The sequence below is a fragment of the Prunus mume genome, linkage group LG4 (genome assembly GCF_029339155.1).
Source record: "Prunus mume cultivar Tortuosa linkage group LG4, ASM2933915v1, whole genome shotgun sequence".
NCBI lineage: Eukaryota > Viridiplantae > Streptophyta > Magnoliopsida > Rosales > Rosaceae > Prunus > Prunus mume.
The window spans coordinates 20,207,840-20,228,592 of record NC_142701.1 but is presented as its reverse complement, the minus strand read 5'-3'; positions in this window follow the sequence as shown (position 1 = coordinate 20,228,592).

Genomic DNA, 20,753 nt, shown 5'->3' with positions numbered 1-20,753 from the left:
TACCAGATCGGTAGGCATGAGGATCCCAAATCCTACCGAATCTCGCATCAGAAGAATGGCGAAGTCTTTTTCACGGACATACTTTTGCAAGGGGTGAGGCTCATTACGCAGCCCGCCGTTCAGAGAATCCTCCCAACTTCGGGTAGCGCTTATGGGTGTGGTCACGACCGGCATGGTGCGACGAGGATAGCATTCGTCGAGCAGTTCTCCCATCTGCAGCGTGCGTCACAGTCAAGAGTACATCGATCCGCGGATTGGGTTGAGGCTAAGCGCTGAAGGCTACGAGCAACGGGCCATTTTGTCAATGCCGTGCCAACCTCCCGAAGGCGTGGAGAAGCGGCGGGTGCTTTTGTCCGTGTGTTTGGAGTCGCCTCGGGACATCCGTTTGTTTCCACATTCCCACCACGTTCCAAATTGCGGTGAGGCTAATCCTATCGCTTCATTCATGCGCCTCCTAGGTGTGTCTTCCTTCGAAATGTTAATTCATGCTTTCCCTTTTTGTGCGAGAGTAAATTAAGCAGCCGTAGAGCGCTACACAAGCGGAGATCCGACAGATCGAGAGGGTGGTGAAGGTCCTAGCCGTGAGAGAGGATTTATCCGAAGTTCCTCTTCACCACCAATCTTATCAAAGCTCAACTTGTCAACCTGCGAAGTAAGTGTACTTGCTCATTTCGACATAGTTTATGGCCGTAATAGGAAATCTGGCCGATCTTTGCTCTACGTGATGACGAAAGAAAAACGCCAGGCGAAGAGGATGAGCAGTCCTCAAGCGGCGCCTCATGCTCGGCATGCGGGGAAGAAAAGGAGGCGGCATGCGGGATCGGCACCGACGTCTTCGGGAGAGATTGACCCGATGACCTAAACCTCAACAGCGTCATCGTCGGATGAGCGAATCAGCGCATCTGGCGGCGCTGCGGTCCGTCTCGGCGAAGTATGGCTGCGAGTACCTCCTCCAAAGCTTGCGGCAAAAGGCGATCCGCAGTCGTCTGGGCCTATCCGCTCAAAGCGCGGGCGACATGTCGAGCTGCCGGGCCATCTTCTTCTTGAGGACGACGAGGCACCTCGGCTATCACCCTGCCTGTCCTTCAAAGGCGGTCCAGTTTGTGAACGACATGATCCTCGGTTCACAAATGGGCTGTCCGAGATCGAGGACCTCGAAGCTCATTCGGGAGGAGGCGGCCGCGCCTTCCGTCTTCAAGCTTCGGTAAGGGCTTAACATTTCTCAGCCTTTTCCTACCGTATCTTTCCCTCATTGTCTAACATTTTCCTTTGCTTTTCAGGCCTCAATGGACATGTGGCTGTGCGTCAAGCGAGCTATTAGCGCCACCAAAAAGGCGAAGAAGGCTTATGAAGATGGTAGAGCAAAGGTTGCGAGAATGGTAAAGCCATCAAGCTCGAGCGAACAGCGAAGGACATGCGGTTGCCAGGTTAAAGTTTATCAAGCCAAGCTCGGTGAGATGTCGGCACCTTGGGCGGCGCGCGAATAGCAAGGAGGCTGCTGGAGTCGAAGGCGATCGTGGCCTTTGGGGAGTCGGGCGGTCGGGCTTAGAGATCGGGTCGCCGTCCGGGGCGATACTGGGGTACCGTCGGTCTACTGAGTTTCTACCTTGTTTGACAAGGAAGTGGGCTCGGAAATGGCGGACCTGCTCTCTACTAGCTTTCAAGCGGTACAACCGGGAAAAAGCAACCTTAACTTCATTGCTTGATCCTCCCCCTCTTCCTAAAGGCATAAGAAGAAATGGTCGAGAGTACGAGGAAAGGATGCCCTGAAGAGGCTCACTTGATCAGGAGGAACTGGAAGCGATGGGGTTCTTGTCGAACAGATAAGGCCGCCGCCTTTGACAAAATCTTCGTGCGCTCTGCAATGATAATCTTCTCCAAAAGTTTCTTCTCATTTTCAACTAAAGCTGGTTGAGCTCTTGGAGATGATAAAAGATTACGAAGTGGAGGGCGTCCCGGGAGAGCCCGGTGCCTGATCACAAGGAGGAAGAGACTGCCGTTTGATCTTTGTTTAAGTTTTTATTAAATGTAATATGTAGCTTTACTTTAAGTATGATTGACTTAAGGCTTTGATGCCGAGGGCATCCTTTAATTCAAGCACTTTTATTTTCATTTAATCAAGTAGCTTTACTTTCGGTATGATTGACTTAGCTGCCGTAAGCTCTCTTGCAAGCTAACCTCAGGGTTGAAACTAATCATCGATTCTTCGTCGGCGGGCGATTTGCCTAACTAGCCGTAGAGCTAGCATAAGATTCAAATTAACCTTTCAAGTGACGACGGCTAAATAAGGTGATCTTAAAGTTTCTTAAAGTTTTTTAACAAGCTTAGTAAAAGACAAGTTAACCCTCCGTTGGTAGGAAAGGATGCCGTGGTACCTCAATTGCCGAAGGAAATAAAAGGATTTTAGAATACAGACGGCTTGCGACTGATGGTCTCTACTCGTCTTTTTGAAAAAAAGAAAAAGAATATACCAATGTTGCAGTATAAGCGCAAAGCCTTTTCATTAATAGTTGCCGAAGGCAAAGATGCATTTGGAGTTCGTTTTACAATTGAAAACCTGCCGTAGGCTAGGGAACTCTACATTACCAGTAGGCTGTGAGCAGAAATAAGCCGAAGGCTTTAACAATGTTTTCTACATGTCGTAAGCTAAGTGACTTCATTTGAAGTAGTATTTCAGATGCTCTACGTTCCAAGGATGACTGAGGGTCTTTCCATTGGAGTCTCTGAGTCGATAAGTCCCCGATCTCTCGGATACCGATGATTTCGTAGGGTCCTTCCGGAAGGTCCGAGAGTTCCTTAGGATTCTTAGTTGCCGAGAGAGACTTTTCGCATGACCGGTCTCGGTCGAAATAGCGGGATCCGACCGCTGAGTCATAGTCACTGCAGAGACCCGCTTGTAAGCTTAGAAGGTTGGCTTGTGCTCGGTGTTCTTGAGTAGGTCGAGGCTCAGCGGCGCCTCATCGTTCGCCTTTGGTCAAAGCTTCCGTTCGGTAGAAGGCTCCCGATTTCCACCGAACTACCGGAGCCAAAAGCTATGGATGAACGGTGTTTTCCGATTGTCGTTCTGTAGGATGTCCGGATATCCCATAACGTCTCGGAAGCTTCTCGGCCGGGCTCATTTGGCTTTGTCAAGTCGTGCCAAGCTTCAATAGCTTCTTAACAATTTTATTCATTACTTGACTTGGCGTTCGATTGGGGGTGGTGGCGAAGCAAACAGTTGATCTTGAGGTCGAATCAGAACTCTCGAAGACCCGAATCAAGCGCGCTGCGTTATCCGTGACGATAACGTGGGATGCCAAATCGGCAGCTAATGTTCGTCAAACGAAATCTTCAACTCTGGCTGCCGTTATTGTTGCTAAGGCTTTGGCTTCTAACCATTTGATGAAGTAGTCCACGACAACCACAGCGTATTGACTGACCCTTGCCTTCTGGCATCGGACCAATTAGGTCTAACCCCGTTAGGCGAATGGCCACGCGGCTTACAATCGGTGAGTGGCTCGGCAAGAATGTGAGGGACGCTACCGAACCGTTGGCATTTGTCACACTTCTTGACCAACATGTTTGCATCTTGTGCGAGTCGGCGAAATATCCTTGTCGGAAGACTTTGTGTCTGAGCGATCGGGATCCTGAATGGTCACCGCAGACTCCGTTGTGGATCTCGAAGGATGTAGTCCCCGCTCTCGGTTAGGCGTTTTAGATACGGCGTGGTGTAGCCTCGCCAGTGCTGAACATCGCCGTGTCGTATCTTGCCGATCGTAGCAGGCTTCCGAGCTTGGGACTTATCGGTCGGAAGGATTCATTTGTCGAAAGCATAGATTGAAGACATCCTGTGTCTTACCGTAAATGCCGGTACACAGCCTCGCAGGTTATCGTGGCTTGGTGGGGATAATATCTCCACCGTACCTTTCTTCGATCTTGTCATTTATTGCCGAAGCTAAATGCGAGAGCGCATCGACGTCGTTTTCTCGACACGGGATCGCCGATCTTGTAGGCATGAAATTTTTGCGAGGAGTTGGTGAACCGCTGCGATAGATAAGCCGACATGAGGCATCCTTGGCTGCGAAGTGCGTTATCGATTCTGACAATGAGAGTCATGTGAATGCCGATCCGCATCTCGCGCTCCATGCTCTTGACTAGCAGAGGCCGGCCAAGAGAGCCTCATACTCGCCTCGTTATTAGAGGTCAGGAAGTTGAATCGCAGAGCATATTCGACTTTGCCACCGTCCGGTGGTTAACACTAAGCCGCACCACAGCCTTTGGGTTTGCCGAGCCATCCACGCAGAATCCAGAGAGGACGGAGTGTCAAAGCGCTCGGCATCTATTTTCTCCGCAAGAGGATAACGTCGGAAAGGATGTTTCCGATAGTGCGAGGAGGTGTGAGCTCGGAGATGAAGTCGGCGACGGCTTGACCTTTTGCGAGCCTTGGCTTGAATCGTATGTCAAATTCTCCCAACTCGATTGCCCATTTGACCAATCGGCTCAGCGTTTACGGCTTTGGAGTACTGAAGAGGGCTGGTTTGTCGAATGCGGTGATGATCTTGTGCGCTTGGAAGTATAGGCGAAGCCGGCGTCCGAGACGACCGGGGCAGTGCTATTGCTCTGGGTGGGTACCGCTCTGCGCTCTGGGGGCCTTGCTTGACATAGAAAATCGATAGCTCTACCTTCTGCGGCTTCCGTATCAATGCGGTGAGCCGACGACGTGTTGGATGAAGGTATAGGAGGAGGACTTCTCCGGGAGCGGTTTGATAATAGCGGTGCCTTGCTCATGTAGTTCTTCAAGTTTTGAAATTCTTGGTCACATTCGGAGTCCATGCGATATGATGTTGCCCCCTTTCAAGGCTTTGAAGAACGGCACGCACTTGTCGTAGCCTTGGAGATGAAGCGTGTCGGGGCGCGACACACGTCCGGTAAGGCTTTGAATGTCCTTCTGTGTCTTGCTTTCCATGTCAATTATGGTTTTGATTTTCTCGGGATTAGCCTCGATTCCCTTTGCCTGATCATGAATCCGAAATTTACCGGAAGATACACCGGCGCACTTTGTTGGGTTGCCTCATTCGTAGTCCTTTAGTTATACTAACATGAGGGCTAGGTTTTCCAGATGCCCCCCTCCGGCTTTTTACCAACATGTCGCTGACATATACTTCCATAATGCCGCCATGTGCTTAGCAAAATCCGCTTGACGAGCCATTGATAAGTTGCCCCGTGTTCTTAGTGTCAAAGGGCATGACGTTGTAACAATACAAACTGCGGTGGTGATGAATGCCGTATGCTCTCTATCGGTAGGGTCCATGAAGATCTGTTGTATCCTGAATAGGCATCCATGAATCTGACAGCACCGTGTCCCGGCGGTGGCGTCGGCGAGCTAGTCGATTCTCGGCAAGGGAAATTGTCCTTCTGACAAGCTTTATTAGTCGGTATAGTCCCGACGATACGCCATCCTCCTTGGCCTTCCGAACCATGGCTGAGTTGCGCCGAATGCGTAGCTTCCGATAAAGCCGATGGCTTTGAGCTTGTCAACTTCGACCGCATCGCCTCGTACCATTCGACATCATATGAACGGCGCTTCTACGGCCGGTTTATGGGTGGTGGAGATCTTGAGCTTGTGGTCGATGGCGTCAGGGTGATATCGGGCATATCGTCGTAAGACCAGGCGAAGACCTCCGCTGCGTAAAGAAGTCGATGAACTATCTTCGAGGTCATGATCTAGGTTGGTGCGATTTTTACCCACCGATCGGGAAAATCCTCGTTTAGGACCATGGTTTCGAGCTCTTCGGCTGGCTGCCCACCGGCGCTGGCGTTTCCTCCTGGGTCATTTATGGGCCCGCCACGTCGGTAGTCGTGCACAGTCATGGCTTCCATTGGTGGCTTGCAAGCTACCGACTTAAAGGTTGTGGCATAGCACCGTCGTCGCAGTGTTGGTAGCCGTCACCCCGGATGACGCCTTTATGCCGTTACGTGTAGGGAACTTCATCAACAACATGTGAGGGGATAAGTGGGCTTTGACCCTGGTGAGTGTCGTTCGCCCTATGATGACGTTGTATGCCGTTGGGCAGTCGACAATGAGGAATTGGTCGTAGGTCATTGTTTTCCTAGGGCGGTGATATGCCGACTAGCTGACTAGATCCCCAGAAAAAGCTGAGGAGGTGCGTTATTTGCCGATTGACAATGCTGCCGGTAATTCCTAGCCCTTTGAACGATCGGCAAAAATTATATTCACCGAACTCCGGTGTCAATCAAGCACGCCGACCTACATCGTAGTCGGCGATCTCGGCCCGAATGATCATTGGGTCATCGTGGGGATAAATGATCCCTTCCTCTTCTTCTTCACAATATGATGGGCTCCCACCCCACTTTCGGGACTTTGCGGCACCGATCGTCTTCTATGCCGAAGACCTGAGGTAGTGAGCGGCGCGCACACATCTTATTTCATTGAGCGGTTAGAGGGTCCCGCCAGTGGGGCCTCCGATCGTCCGATCATGTTGATCTGCCGATTCGCATTGATGCCGGTGCTCTGTGGTGGCTTGGCGATGTATTGATCCAACTTTCCTTCCTGAATTAGGCGCTCAACGATCTTCACGACTAATGCAGGTCTCGTTGTTGTGGTTGTTCTGCCGGTGGTATAGGCGAATTTGCCGATGTCCCGATTGTATCCCGCCGATTGGGCTTTGGTTGGTTGGCTTCGGATTTGGTCATGCTCGTTCATCGTAACGGTCTCGTATGTAGTGTTCAGCAGGTGAAGACTTCCTGGCACGATCGTGATTCGGTAGAGGCGCACGGTGGTCGTTCATTGTATTTCCGCGTCCATTTCTTCGAAGTTTCCCACGACGACTATCACGGTCCGTCCCTTCCGCTTGTGCCCCGCCGCCAAGAATCGCCGTTCGCCGCTCCCGGATAACTCTTGGTTGCGACTCCTCCTTCCCCAGTGAAGGCGGGTTTGGAGTTGAAATATTCAGCCGCATGAGCTGCCGCTGCTTCATCAACTCGTCATATGTGCGCTAGTTACTATGTGCACGAGATACCGGAAATGAGAGGACCAAAGGCCACTTTTGAAGGCACCGTAGGCTGCCCTATCGTTCGTTTCTGGACACCTCGAGTATTCATGACTGAGCGCGCAGCATACTCCCGTAGGAGTTCGTCTTCTCTCCGCGAATCGTGTATAGATCATCGGCGAGTACAAACGGTCTGTCTGGATCATGAAGTGATTAAGGAAAATCTGCTTTAGTTCGTCAAAGGAGTCTACCGTTCCTCGCTCAAGACGGTAGAACCGATCGTAGCCGCTCGCGATAGCGATGATGGGAACAGAGGCATTGCCCTCGTCGCCGAGGCCCTTGCATCCAACCGCCGATTGGAAGGAGTGAAGGTGCGCAAGGATCCTCTACGCCGTATAAAATGGTATACAACGGCTGCACTCTCCTGTCCTGTCTCGACTTCTTGATGCGCTTCGATAAATGGTCCTGGCGAAGTTTTCACCAGCGGGAACACGGATCGAAGTTCGGTCATCTTCCATATTCGGATTCTCTGAAAAGCGAGGCGGATAGCGGGGTCTCGGCTTGGGACCTCCCGGGAATCAAGTCTTCGGAAGTTCTTTTGACTCGATGGTCTTGCCTTCGAATACTCTTCGAATACTCCGGGAGTTTCCGAGCAGGTAGTTTGATTGGTGCCTTGGTGGGGACGTACTCTCATCATTCCAACCCCGAATCCAAACCACGACCTTCCTGGCGATTTATCTCCTATGACCTCATCCGTGAGTTCCCGCAGCGGCATTAACCTTGATTGGGGACCTATGCCGCTCGGCATCCTTCTTGTCGTTTATCCGATGACGACAACGGTACACACTTCTTCGGCACGTGAGGCTGGTCCTGGAGCCGACCACCAATCGCTTTGGAAGGCGCAGCGCTGCCTTTGCCCCATTCTTTCCCTTCTCGCCGAGGGTCCGCAGACTCTGGAAGACTCGGTAGCTTGAATGCTCTGTGTTTCACCGGTTAAACAACCCCAGGTTTCGTCTACTTTGGACGAGAGGAGATTGTTATGTTCTTGGAGCTTAGCCATTTCTCCGAAGGGTAGTCATTTGAGCTGAAGCTCCGCTCACCGTGGTCTGAAGCACTAGAGGATTACAAGGGGTGCTAGGGTGCAGCGCGGCTTGCTCCACTTGGCATACCGCACGGTAATCCATCCTCGCGCCAAACTGTAGATTGATTGTTATCGATTCCTGGCGCTAAACTGTTGACGCGGAAAACGGTTCGGCACTTTCCCGAGCAACTTAGTGATTTTATTTTTCCTTCGGTATGCTATGGCCTCGGTAAGGCGTTATACCGTAAGATAGCAAATGCACGGTAAGTCCTAGGGCACCGGTATGGTACCGCCAAGGCTCCAATGCTTAAGTAAGTACGGATTTAGTACGCTTGAACTACGATCAATAGGCAGATGCCGTGAGTTCGATTGATTACCTCAGCCGGGATAGTTGTCCTCTTTATAGGCCTTGGGAGGTGTGCAATTTGTTTAGAGTTTCAATGTGGGACGTGGACATCAATTGTGGGATTGCCACGTGTCCTCAGGGTAAGGTTGCCCTAATGGTGCGACCGGTAGAAATCATACCGAAGATAGATGCCGAAGGCTCTCATAGCTCTGGTTTGGTCCGCGTGTCCGATATTCATTGGCTGTTCATTTTGGTATAAACAACAAATAATACAACACAAAAATGAAGTTCAATGAATTCATAAAAGTCATGTATTTAATGTGAAAAGTCCCACAATTTAATTTCCATTCAATGATTAAAAAATTAAATATAAATATTATAATTTTCTACCAAATTCTCATTCCACTTTACTCCAGTGTTTACTAAAATTTGAGGAAAGAATAGTAAACTGGGACCCACACAAAATCAATAATCCCATTACTGATATTGAAGGGATTTGATTACTGAATGGGGAGGTGGGATTGGAGAAGAGGGAAAGTGAATCAGGTTTTCATGCCAAAACTGCCCTCCTACTTTTTGTAATAACCCAAAAATACCCCACAACTATAACCCAACAAATTGGTTTTGATTCTGAGTCCTGACAATAGTAAACGGTTTTAATGGAAATCAGTTTTATTTTTATGTAAAGAATGTTTGGTTGAAAGGTTTTGTTGTATTGTCAATAGTAGAGTACAGCAAAATATATACTACCAATATTACAAAATCTTTGTAGCGTGATTTGGATGTGTCTACCTATATCAAGTAACTACTCTATGTACAGTTATAATTAACATATTACAATAATAACATATCAATTACAATATATTATTCTAATAGTTAGTAAACAACTTAATTAGAATGCATGACTCTGATTCCTGCTTAACTCGACTCTTGGTTACTCCAATTCCTTCTTATCCCGATTCCTGTTTAGTAAACATATCCTTAGTAATTCCTCTCTACCTCCCAAAAAAAAAAAAAAAAAATTCTTTCATTATCCAACAAGTAATCTCTTTAAAAGGAAAACCATAGAGAAACCATTAAAGTTTTAGAATTTGTATTTTTAAAGGACATCAATTTATAATCGCCAGATGTGATGTCGATGGTATGGCTGTTGCCATCTCCACCCCAAAAAGCATGGGAAAGGCAAAGGCAAGGTTTGATACTATTCACATGAATAGTGCAGCCTTGGTTCCACCCCAAAGGGAAGCGCAAGGGCAAACACTATTTACTTTACATTAATTTTTTAAAAAAACTTAAACCATTAATTTTGATACCTTGGCACACACTCACGTATGTGCCAATTGATTTTTTTTTTTTCCTTTTTTCTTTTAGAATTAAGAAAAGATAATATTGGTAATAATGTTTCATAAAAGTAGGACCTATTATCTGATTTTGTTTTTAATTTTAATTTGTTTAATATGAAAAAAAATGTGAATTTACAATATTATCCTAATTTAATTAATAATTTTAATACTTAATGTTTGAATTAACTAATGATATTTTATGATATTTCGAATATTTCACCATTCTCTGCCTTTTGCTTTATATATATAGATAAGCTTTTCGGATAGGATTTACGGTTGTCACATGTCAATATTTATTATAAATACTCACCTAAAAAATTAGATAACATTTTTGGATAAAATTTTCAAATTAAAATTTTGGATAAATGAATAATATTTGTAGGTATTTATAGAAAAAATTTCCAGATTTTTTTGATTTTTTTTCAATTTTTTTAGTAAAAATTGGACAGCCGTTGGATTGAGCAAGATTTTTTATCAGAGGCTCTAGGGAAGCCACATGGCACAACAGTAAGGGCAATAGCCCAGTCCATTTTGCCTGTAGGCTTGCCCGGGCTGGTGGGTCCCATGCCTTGCCCGGGCTGCCTTTTCCGCGCTGGAGGTGTAAATCTCGCTGGGGGGGCCTGTTGCCGGGGCAGGGTGGCTTGCGCTGCCCTTGCTCTAATGGTAAGGTGTATGATTGAAGTAAGTTGTGTGGTGAATGAATTAAATATACACAGACGCATGAATCATGATCTCGGTGGACGCGGACCAGACCAACCAAACAAATGAGTGGTTTTTATTAAGTTCGTGGGCGAAGGGGCAGAAAGAAACTGGCAATATCCAAGGAGGAAGGTGCCAATGGAGCTTGTCACATTCTTTAAGTTGTAACCATAGAACGTGCAACTTTGCTAGTCGCTTTTAGTTTTTCAAGTGGTTGTTTGTACAATTAGCTCGCAACTTGCGCGGTCTAAAAATTGATTGATTACAACAACTAGGCCAAGTGAAAGAGTAACACTACTCTCGGATAGATATATAGTCATAGTGTAGTGGATGTGACACTTACCAACAATCGTATAACCCATACAAGCCGGTAGTTAACTGTGACAGAAATCGATATGGCAAATGCTATCCAGATCCCAGAACCAGTATGCGTCGTGACAACTGTCAGAACATGTACAACAGAGGAGGATGTCGTATTGGCTAGAAGTCTCTGGCGGATGAGTACTCAAAGCTAGGAGAGCCCCTTTTCTTTCATCGGAACTGGTAGTTGGGTCTGGCTTTTCGGGCTGGGCAGGATGAGCTGCTACTAAACCAGCGAGCAATTGCCATTTTTCTTTATGTTGAGAAATGCTGCCGTGGTTTCACCATAAATGTATTTTATTACAAATGTTATTAAGATATATATATATATATATATATATATATAGTTTCTGTAACAACAATTCCATTCTGCTTGTTATCTGTCCATGTTTTCATTATTTGATGATATCTCATTTTATATATGTCCTTCAGAGTAATTAATTTGCTCGACGGAAAGAAATTGTGAAAGCATTTTTTACTTACCACTCATAGCATTATCACTATATATTAGTTGTCTTTGAACGAGTGTTATTTAATATAATTCCTATACGAATCTCAACTTGATTTGATTTATCAATCTCTTGCTTTTCGATCTTGTTCTTGAGGTGATTAAATAATTTGTGGCCTTGTATTATCTTAGGAAAATCTCTTTGTTTTTGGAATTTTATGGTTTCATTTTGTGCTCAAAACTCATAAGGCAAACAAAATACCACACAGAGATAGGTCAAATAATTGTTATAATTTCAAAGAAACGGACAAACGGCCTACTACTAGCAATGAAGAAGAAATAATTTTTGTGGATTTAAGGTTGTATGTGAAATCCCTTATTGTTCTTTTATTTTTCGAAGCTGAATCATCTCTTATTTTTGAAACATAAGAAACATGTTTTTTTTTTTTTTTTTTGAGACTCAAATTCTATTTTTGAATTTAAAAAATTGAATTCAAGTAGAATACCAAACATGCCCTAATTTTTCCTTGGCAGTACTAATTGGACTAGTCACACAATGGATAAGAAGGGCCAGAAGCTGTGGCCTCCGCTGGCCTAAGAAAAGTAAGGGCTAGAAGAAGTGGCCAAGATAGAGAAATAATCTGTGCCAAGCAATCGCACTAGCATTACTGCAGCCGACAAAACCATCTGTGTGAAAATGATCATAAAACTCTGAAACTCTGCTGTCTGTTTGTGTTGAATTTATCAACGCACCACCAGCACCACGCAAGGACTTCCATAAGTTTTTGCCAAAAACCAAAAAAAGGACTTCCATAAGTTATAGCAAGCTACTGCTAGCTTTATAATAAGAGTCACGGGTGTTGTACAAACCTGCAGTGCGAGACAGAAAATAATTAGGGGTTCTTAGATTTAAGTTCAATACGATTAGTTGTTATTGGGTTTAGTCAACACGTTTTTAGTTTTAGATAGGTCATTTGATATTTATTACTTTTTTGTGGTGTCGATTTTACTCTTAGAGGTAAATAAGGAAAATACATTGAAAATCTAAATTTAATGCATTATTTCCTTATAATTGAATTTTTGAATTTAAATTTGATCAATATATAGATAAAATATAATTTAATCAATGAAAGTTAAAGACCCACATAATATACCAATTGATCAGACCAGCATCCACATGAAAATGGGTCACCAATCTCAATCAGCATCTCTAATACTGTTGGTGATGCTAATGGCCATGTCGACGGAGCTGCCCATCACAAGCCATTGCATGATGATGAACAAGAGCGGCACTCCCTTTATCAACTGGTGTAATAATTCGCTGGTCGAATTCAAATTTGACGGAGACCTGCTTAAAAACAACATTAATGGAGCAGAGGGTGAATCGTGTTAGAATTCAGACTATGATCTGAATTAGAACTTGCATTCTATAAATGCTACTGAATGAGTAAAGGTTTCAGAGAGATTTGCGGAGTGAGAGAAAGCTTGAGGAAGGAGCAAAAAGATGAATTCTGTTGTTCTTCTCACACACTCACTGTGCACTCATAACAGCTAGGAACAAGATATTCCCAAATTACATCATCCAAATCTAGCCATCCATTCATCTATTCTAAGATTACATCTTAGCTGTCCACTTGGACTGTAATCCAAGGGCTCACATTTAAATATGTAAATTTAAACTAAATACAAAATAATATCAGCTAAAACACTTATATTTCAACACTCTCTTCTAAGTGTTTAGCTGAGATTACTCTTAGTAATTCCTCTCTACCTAAAAAAAAAACTCTTTCATTATCCAACAAGTAGTCTCTTTAAAGGGAAAACCATAGATAAACCATTAACGTTTTAGAATTTTTAATTTTAAAGGACATCAATTTATAATCTCTGGATGCGATGTCGGTGGTACGACTACTGCCACCTCCACCCCAAAAAGCAAAGGTAAGGCAAAGGCAAGGCAAGGTCTGACACTATTTATATGAATAGTGCAGCCTTGTCTTTTTTGGTTCCACCCCAAAGGACAAGGGCAAACACTATTTAATTTACATTATTTTCTATTTTTTTTAATACTTAAACCATTAATTTTGATAAGCTTTTTGGATAAGATTTACTTGCCACGTGTCAATATTTATTATAAATACTCACCTAAAAATTTAGATAACATTTTCGGATAAAATTTTCAAATTAAATTTTTGGATAAATGAATAATATTGGTAGGTATTTATAGAAAAATTTATAGAATTTCTTTATTTATTTTTAATTTTTTAGCCAAAAATTGGACAGCCGTTGGATTGAGCAAGATTTTTTGATCAGAGGCTCTAGGAGAAGCCACGTGGCACAACAGTAAAAAAAATATTGAAAATCATCCGCTGACGTCAGCAGCATGAGGGCAACAGCCTAGTCCATTTTTGCCTGTAGGCTTGCCCGGGCTGGTGGGTCCCATGCCTTGCCCGGGCTGCCTTTTGCGCGCTGGAGGTGTAAATCTCGCTGGGGGGGCCTGTTGCCGGGGCAGGGTGGCTTGCGCTGCCCTTGCTCTAATGGTAAGGTTTATGATTGAAATAAGTTATGTGGTGAATGAATTAAATATACACAGACGCATGAATCATGATCTCGGTGGACGTGGACCAGACCAACCAAATAAATGAGTGGTTTTTATTAAGTTCGTGGGCGAAGGGGCAGAAAGAAACTGGCAATATCCAAGGAGGCAGGTGCCAGCTTGTCACATGCTTTAAGTTGTAACCATAGAACGTGCAACTTTGCTAGTCGCTTTCAGTTTTTCAAGTGGTTGTTTGTACAATTAGCTCGCAACTTGCATGGTCCAAAAATTGATTGACTACAACAGCTAGGCCAAGTGAAAGAGTAACACTAATCTTGGATAGATATATAGTCGTAGTGTAGTGGATGTGGATCCATATATAACAAGAATTAAGTGAAGAAGAAAAACACTCTATCGAATTCATTAGAAATATGGGATCATCAGTCGTCGTAGGTGTTTTTGTTATTATGCTGACGACAGCGATGGTGTCTCAGCTGCCCAGCCCAAGCCATTGCCTGATGAACAAGAGCAGCAGCAGCACCGCCTCCTTCTCTAACTGGTGCATTAATGGGAGCACCCACCAATATTGCCAGCAGCTTATTATTCCACAGGAGGAGGACGTAGATCAGTTGGAGTCGGAGGCTATGAATATGATCATGAAGCATCTGCTGGTGGCGGATGATTCACATCACGAAATTAGCGACGAAATTAGCAACAGAATGCTGCTTGTCGGTGATAAAAACAAACTTACTTCACAATCGTTTCTAAAATTCAAGCCGGTAATTGAGTGTGACAGAAGACCATATGGCAAATGCTATCCAGATCCCAGAACCAGTCTGCATCGTGACAACTGTCAGAACATGTACAACAGAGGAGGATGTCGTATTGGCTAGAAGTCTCTGGCGGATGAGTACTCAAAGCTAGGAGCCCCTTTTCTTTCATCGGAACTGGTAGTTGGGTCTGGCTTTTCGGGCTGCGCTGGATGAGCTGCTACTAAACCAGCGAGCAATTGCCATTTTACTTTATGATGAGAAATGCTGCCGTGGCTTTCACCATAAATGTATTTTATTACAAATGTTATTAAGGATATATATATATATATATATTTATGGAGTTTCTGTAACAACAATTGCATTCTCCTTGTTATCTGTCCATGTTTTCATTATTTGATGATATCTCATTTCATATATGTTCTTCAGACTAATTAATTTGCTCGACGGAAAGAAATTGTGAAGCTATTAGGGCTTTTGTGTGGAAGCCGTGGCTTCAGCCCCTCCCCACAGATATGCTTGCAATTGTTCGTAATGATAGAGACTAGTTTCTGTGGAGGAAGATTGATTACAAAAAGGGTCGCCTCTGTTTGCCGTCTGGACTACTTTTCAGAAGCTTTGGATTGTTGTGAATCTGAATCGAATTCATTATTTTGCCGGAACCTTGATTGAAAGCATTTTTTACTACCACTCATAGCATTATCACTATATATTAGTTGTCTTTGAACGAGTGTTATTTAATATAATTCCTATACGAATCTCAACTTGATTTGATTTATCAATCCTTGCTTTTCGATCTTGTTCTTGAGGTGATTAAATAATTTGTGGCCCTGTATTATCTTAGGAAAATCTCTTTGTTTTTGGAATTTTATGGTTTCATTTTGTGCTCAAAACTCACAAGACAAACAAAATACCACGCAGAGATAGGTCAAATAATTGTTATAATTTCAAAGAAACGGACCAATGGCCCACTACTAGCAATGAGGAAGAAAAAAAATTTGTGGGTTTAAGCGTGTATGGTGACATCTCTTATTGTTCTCTTATTTTTCGAAGCTGAATCATCTCTTATTTTTGAAACATTTTTTGGGGAAATAATGTTGAACAGCTCCAATGACAGGACCCACCCCAAATTCCTCGGAACTCGGGACGAATTCTGTGGAAATTCCGACATCACACATATGCCGGGCCTACTTACTAAAACTATAGTCTCCTTTCTCAAAAAGGAATAGGGTCACATAAACGGCATTCGGTCTTCAAATAATCTGAAGTAAAACCACCAACAAAGCTCTTAAGTCAAATAATGAAATTAAACCATGTATTTAATGAACTCAACTAGTTTACGCATACCCACCGTAATTAACCCCAAACAACCTCCCAAAGTCCATCATGCGGTATTTAACAAACAAACACAAACGCAAGTAAATTAAGGACTCGGTCTAAATCGTACAACGATCCACAACGGGTTCCAAAACTGTCTTACTCACAACCACATTTCAACAGCACTCACTTATCAAATGGGAAAACGAAAAATCAATCAATCAAGCCTCGTTTTCAAACGAGTTTAATGACCATTGACAAAGTCGAAACCGAATTCATCCAAAGACCAAAATAACTTTAGTTCGCAGCTGCACCTAGGTAAGACCCCAGGCTACCTACGTACCCCTTTTATGAGGGATGGAGCCACACGTAGTTCTAACATCAACAGTCACAACTAGGATAATATACAATCTTTTTCCTTTTAAATAAAACCAACGAATGACTTCAGATTCCTTATTATATCAAATTCAATAAGGCAACCCCTGACCACTTTATGAGTTCCTTTCTTTTATCAATCTTTTCCGCTCAATCATACCCTATCCAACGCGTATGTTGCTGAACAATAATTCCCTATGCAGGACTTAAACATTCATACTTGAGCAAGGTAATCACAAAACACAAACTCAAGAATCTCAACCCGCAAACAAATCCATATATATAAGTATTTAATATATATATAAATATAATTACATCCACCTCTCACCATCCTCATGTACCAGGGAAAACAATCCAATTCGAGGATCATTTGACTAGACCACATAGAGGAGTCCTAAGCAACCATGTGGCTAGGGAACGAGCCATCCAACTTGGGGACTAACTCTCAACTAGCACGTACAGCTGAAACCCTCAAGACTCGTACGCCTGTGACAAGTCCTACACGCGCAGACTACCCAACCAAGGGTCTACGGTAACACCCCATTAACGTATGCCCGGGGTTCCAACATATCCAAACCATATCCATAATTACAAATATCCATTTCCATTCCAGAATCCGTATCCAAGGAAGCCCACACGCCCGAAAAACGCCATGTGTGGGTATAGTAACCAGGGAAGGTACATATAATGGTGGAGTTCGTAACCCTTATAATCATATTATAAAAACAATGTTCCCTTCCTTAATTCAATTGTTCCAAATATTTATTCATAGTATAGACAATAAACTCTTAAGCATATAATCCATATCCAGGGAGGTACATAAGGCAGTGCTAATAGCACTCAAACTAACATTCTAAGCTCACATCTTTCCAACATCTCACAACACCCCAAGTACCCTACACATAATCAACATAGATAGCTCTTTCTCAAAATATTATATATATGAACTCAAGATACTCAAGTATGTCAAAACCCACATATATCACAAATACTTTACAAAAATGATAAATTTAACTATTAAATATCAAATGAATTTCAATAAACCATTAAATTCATATGCATAAAATTTCCATCACAAAGCCATGCTATTTATTTGAAAACAATGTCCACTCACTAAAATCGTAGCCGAAAGTTCCTATGGGGTTCCACAAGGTTTAGGATACATGTCCGAAAGTTTGGGCCAAATCGGACGGTCGAATCGCTCACGATCGCAGGATCAGACGGTTATCATAAAACGCAAACTTTAAGTTATTGAATTGGAACATTCGGGGCTCTGATTCACGATCCGCGAAATCCTACACGACCCTAGGAATGCCTAGACCAACATATATTAAATTAGAGTTGATGCAATTGTCCGAATTTGTCGAACCTAGATAACGCCCAATATGCGACATCCGATCGACGATCAAACGATAACCAAATTCAAATCCGAGCATACCGTTATGCTTGGGACGACAAGAGGGTTATTTTAAGACTCTAAGACATGCCACCACATGGCCCACGTTGCACCACACGCGCTGGCAGCGCGTGGGTGTCCATAACAATTTTCGGAGACCGAAAACTCCAAATCGCCGGTCAAGACCTATACTTATACGAAGAGCACACTGAGTGGGGAAATTTTTTTTCTTGGACCTACCCCAAAGAGTAGCCGAAGGTGGCCGGAATCACGGGCCGAAACCGGCCAAAACTTTTATCGCTTAATTGACAACCAAACTGCAGAAATTGATCCTAAATAACCCAACCAGCAGCTAGATCGCAATGAGAGGATGGAAAAGCATACCTGGATGGCAAGATTTGGTTGTCGAAAACGTCCAATACATGCTTCAAAGTTAGCTACTCAAAGAAACAAAATATCAGAATTCACATAACATAGAGAAACCGAAATCATCACGCTTGTAGAAATTGAAAAATCCATTCCAACTTGTTTATAGAATTGAAATCATGTTTAGGGCTTCAAGATTAAGCCCTAACTAACAAGAAATTAGTTACTCATGTTCTTGGATGAACTCAAAAATAAATACATAAGAACTGAAAATTAAAAGAAGAAAGGAAAAGAAAGAACTCGTTGGCAGCTTTCTCCTCTTGCGTGGTTGATCTCCTACATTATTTTATATTTATCTAGTATTTAGGTACGTTATCTTATATTTACCTAGTATGTACGTACATTATCTTATATTTAACTAATAATTAGGTATATTATATCATATATACCTAGTAGTCAAATAAATATTTGTTGGGAGGATATCATCAATAATTCTCCTACTTTCATTGTTTTATATGAACTTCTTTTATGTCATGGCGGTAATAGAAGGATTCAAAATTTAAAATATGAAATCTATTTAGAAGGAAAGAACATTAATTTGAATTTTCAATTAATATTCTTTCTTTATTTACCTCAAAGGGTAAAATTGACACATGAAAAAATTAATAAAAGTCAATAAACCCAAATATACAGTAAAAAAGGTGTGGAGACAAACTCCTAAAAAAAATCATATGTGGAGACAAAGCTTTCTACTAAACGTGACAACGTGTACATTATCACAGTCCCCAATTTGTTCTTCACGTCCACTGCGAACCCAAAAAATAAGTTACGCAGTTGTCAAAGTCTCTATTATCTTGACTTATGTTGTTGATCAAGAATCTTGAATGTAGAGTATATATATGCAGCCAAAAGCTTGACTTGGAAAAGTCTTTGATGATGACCCCATGGCCCCACTTGTGCAAAAGATATTCCACTCAGAGATCCACACACATAACATATCCATATCTCTCCCTCCCTTTACTTCTCTTTGCTAATAACCCAAGCATCAAACAGACACCTTGATACAATTCCCATGATGAAACCAATTCTCAGCAAACCTCTTTACTTTTCCTTGTTTGTGCACCTGATCATTGTCACCGTGCTCGCAGCCAGCGATCTGCAACCTATCTACTCTCCGCTTGAAGATATCACCGTTAATTGTGGCTATTCCGGCAACAAGATCAGTGAAGATGATGGCCAAAATTGGACTGGAGATATCTGTTGGCGTGACTTGTGGATATTGACTTACTTTCCTTACACACCAAGGATTCCTATTTTATTTGTAATTGATTTACTTTAATTCCTGATTTCCTACTGTAAATAGATTTAGGAATTTATTATTTACTTGCCTATTCGGTTTCGTTGTATTATAAATATGACCTCCTACAAGGAGAAGAATACAGAAAATTCCACAAACAAATATTCTCTCATAGTTCTCATATTTTAGCATGGTATCAGAGCGGCGATCTTGGAATTGTTGACTCTAGTTTCAAACCCCCACCGCCGCTATGGGGGTTGATGATTTTTTCAACCTTCCTGGAGGTAGCACCATCGACTCCTTCTCTCCTTCTCAACCAACCATAGCTGAGTTGAGTGCCCAAATGGCTCAGCTCCTACAGATACAGACTTTGGCCCCGAATTTGATCATGAATCAGGATCCTATTTTGATGACCCCGAACCCGATCCGGAATCAGGATCCTATTTTGACGACCCCAACCCCGACCTCGACTATGACAACGACGACCCCGACCTCGACCCGAAGACGACCTCGACCCCAACTCCGATGATGACCACAACCCCGAATTTGTCTATGATTCGCACTGATCCCGATTTCGACTCCGACTCCACCTCGACTCGGCCTCGATCCCGATCCGAATTCCTACTCTACCAGTATCCTATGCATCTTCCGCTGCACAGATTATGACTTCTCGACTAACGACACCGACACATGGACTAGATTGCGATATTGTGGTGATCCGAGACACACTCGTGAGACTTGTTTTAAATTGCATGGCTACCCCGATTGGTGGGCTAGTCTTACATATCGAGGACAATGCAATACGACCAGTAATGGTACTGGTTATGGATTCCATACTTCCGATAAGATTGATTCCAGGAGTTGGATAATTGATTCCGGTGCAACTGATCATATGACGTTTGATCCTAATGATTTTCTGAATACTACACAACCTCGACGAACCCGTATTGCAAATGCCAATGGCGTTACTTATCCCGTGACAGGGGCTGGCACTGTTGCACTCTCATCCTCTCTCACACTGTCTAATACTTTACTTGTTCCATCTTTATCCACTAAATTGTTGTCCGTTAGTCAGCTTACTGAACAATTGAATTGTTGTGTACTCATTTACCCGAGTTTTTGTTTGCTTCAGGATATTCACACTAAGGAGATTCTTGGTCGTGGTACTAAGAGAGGGGGGCTATATTATGTCGATGACTTCAGTCCTGGCATGGCTAACAGTGTGACGCATCCCTTTGATAGCAAACAAAAGCAAATTTGGTTGTGGCACCGTCGATTGGGACATCCGTCTTTTAGTTATATGAAGCATCTTATACCAGATTTATTCTCAGGTTTCAAGGACTCCGACTTTACATGTGATACTTGTATTTTGGCTCAGAGTCATCGTGTGCCCTACCCGCTGAGTACGAACAAGTGTACTACTCCATTTACGT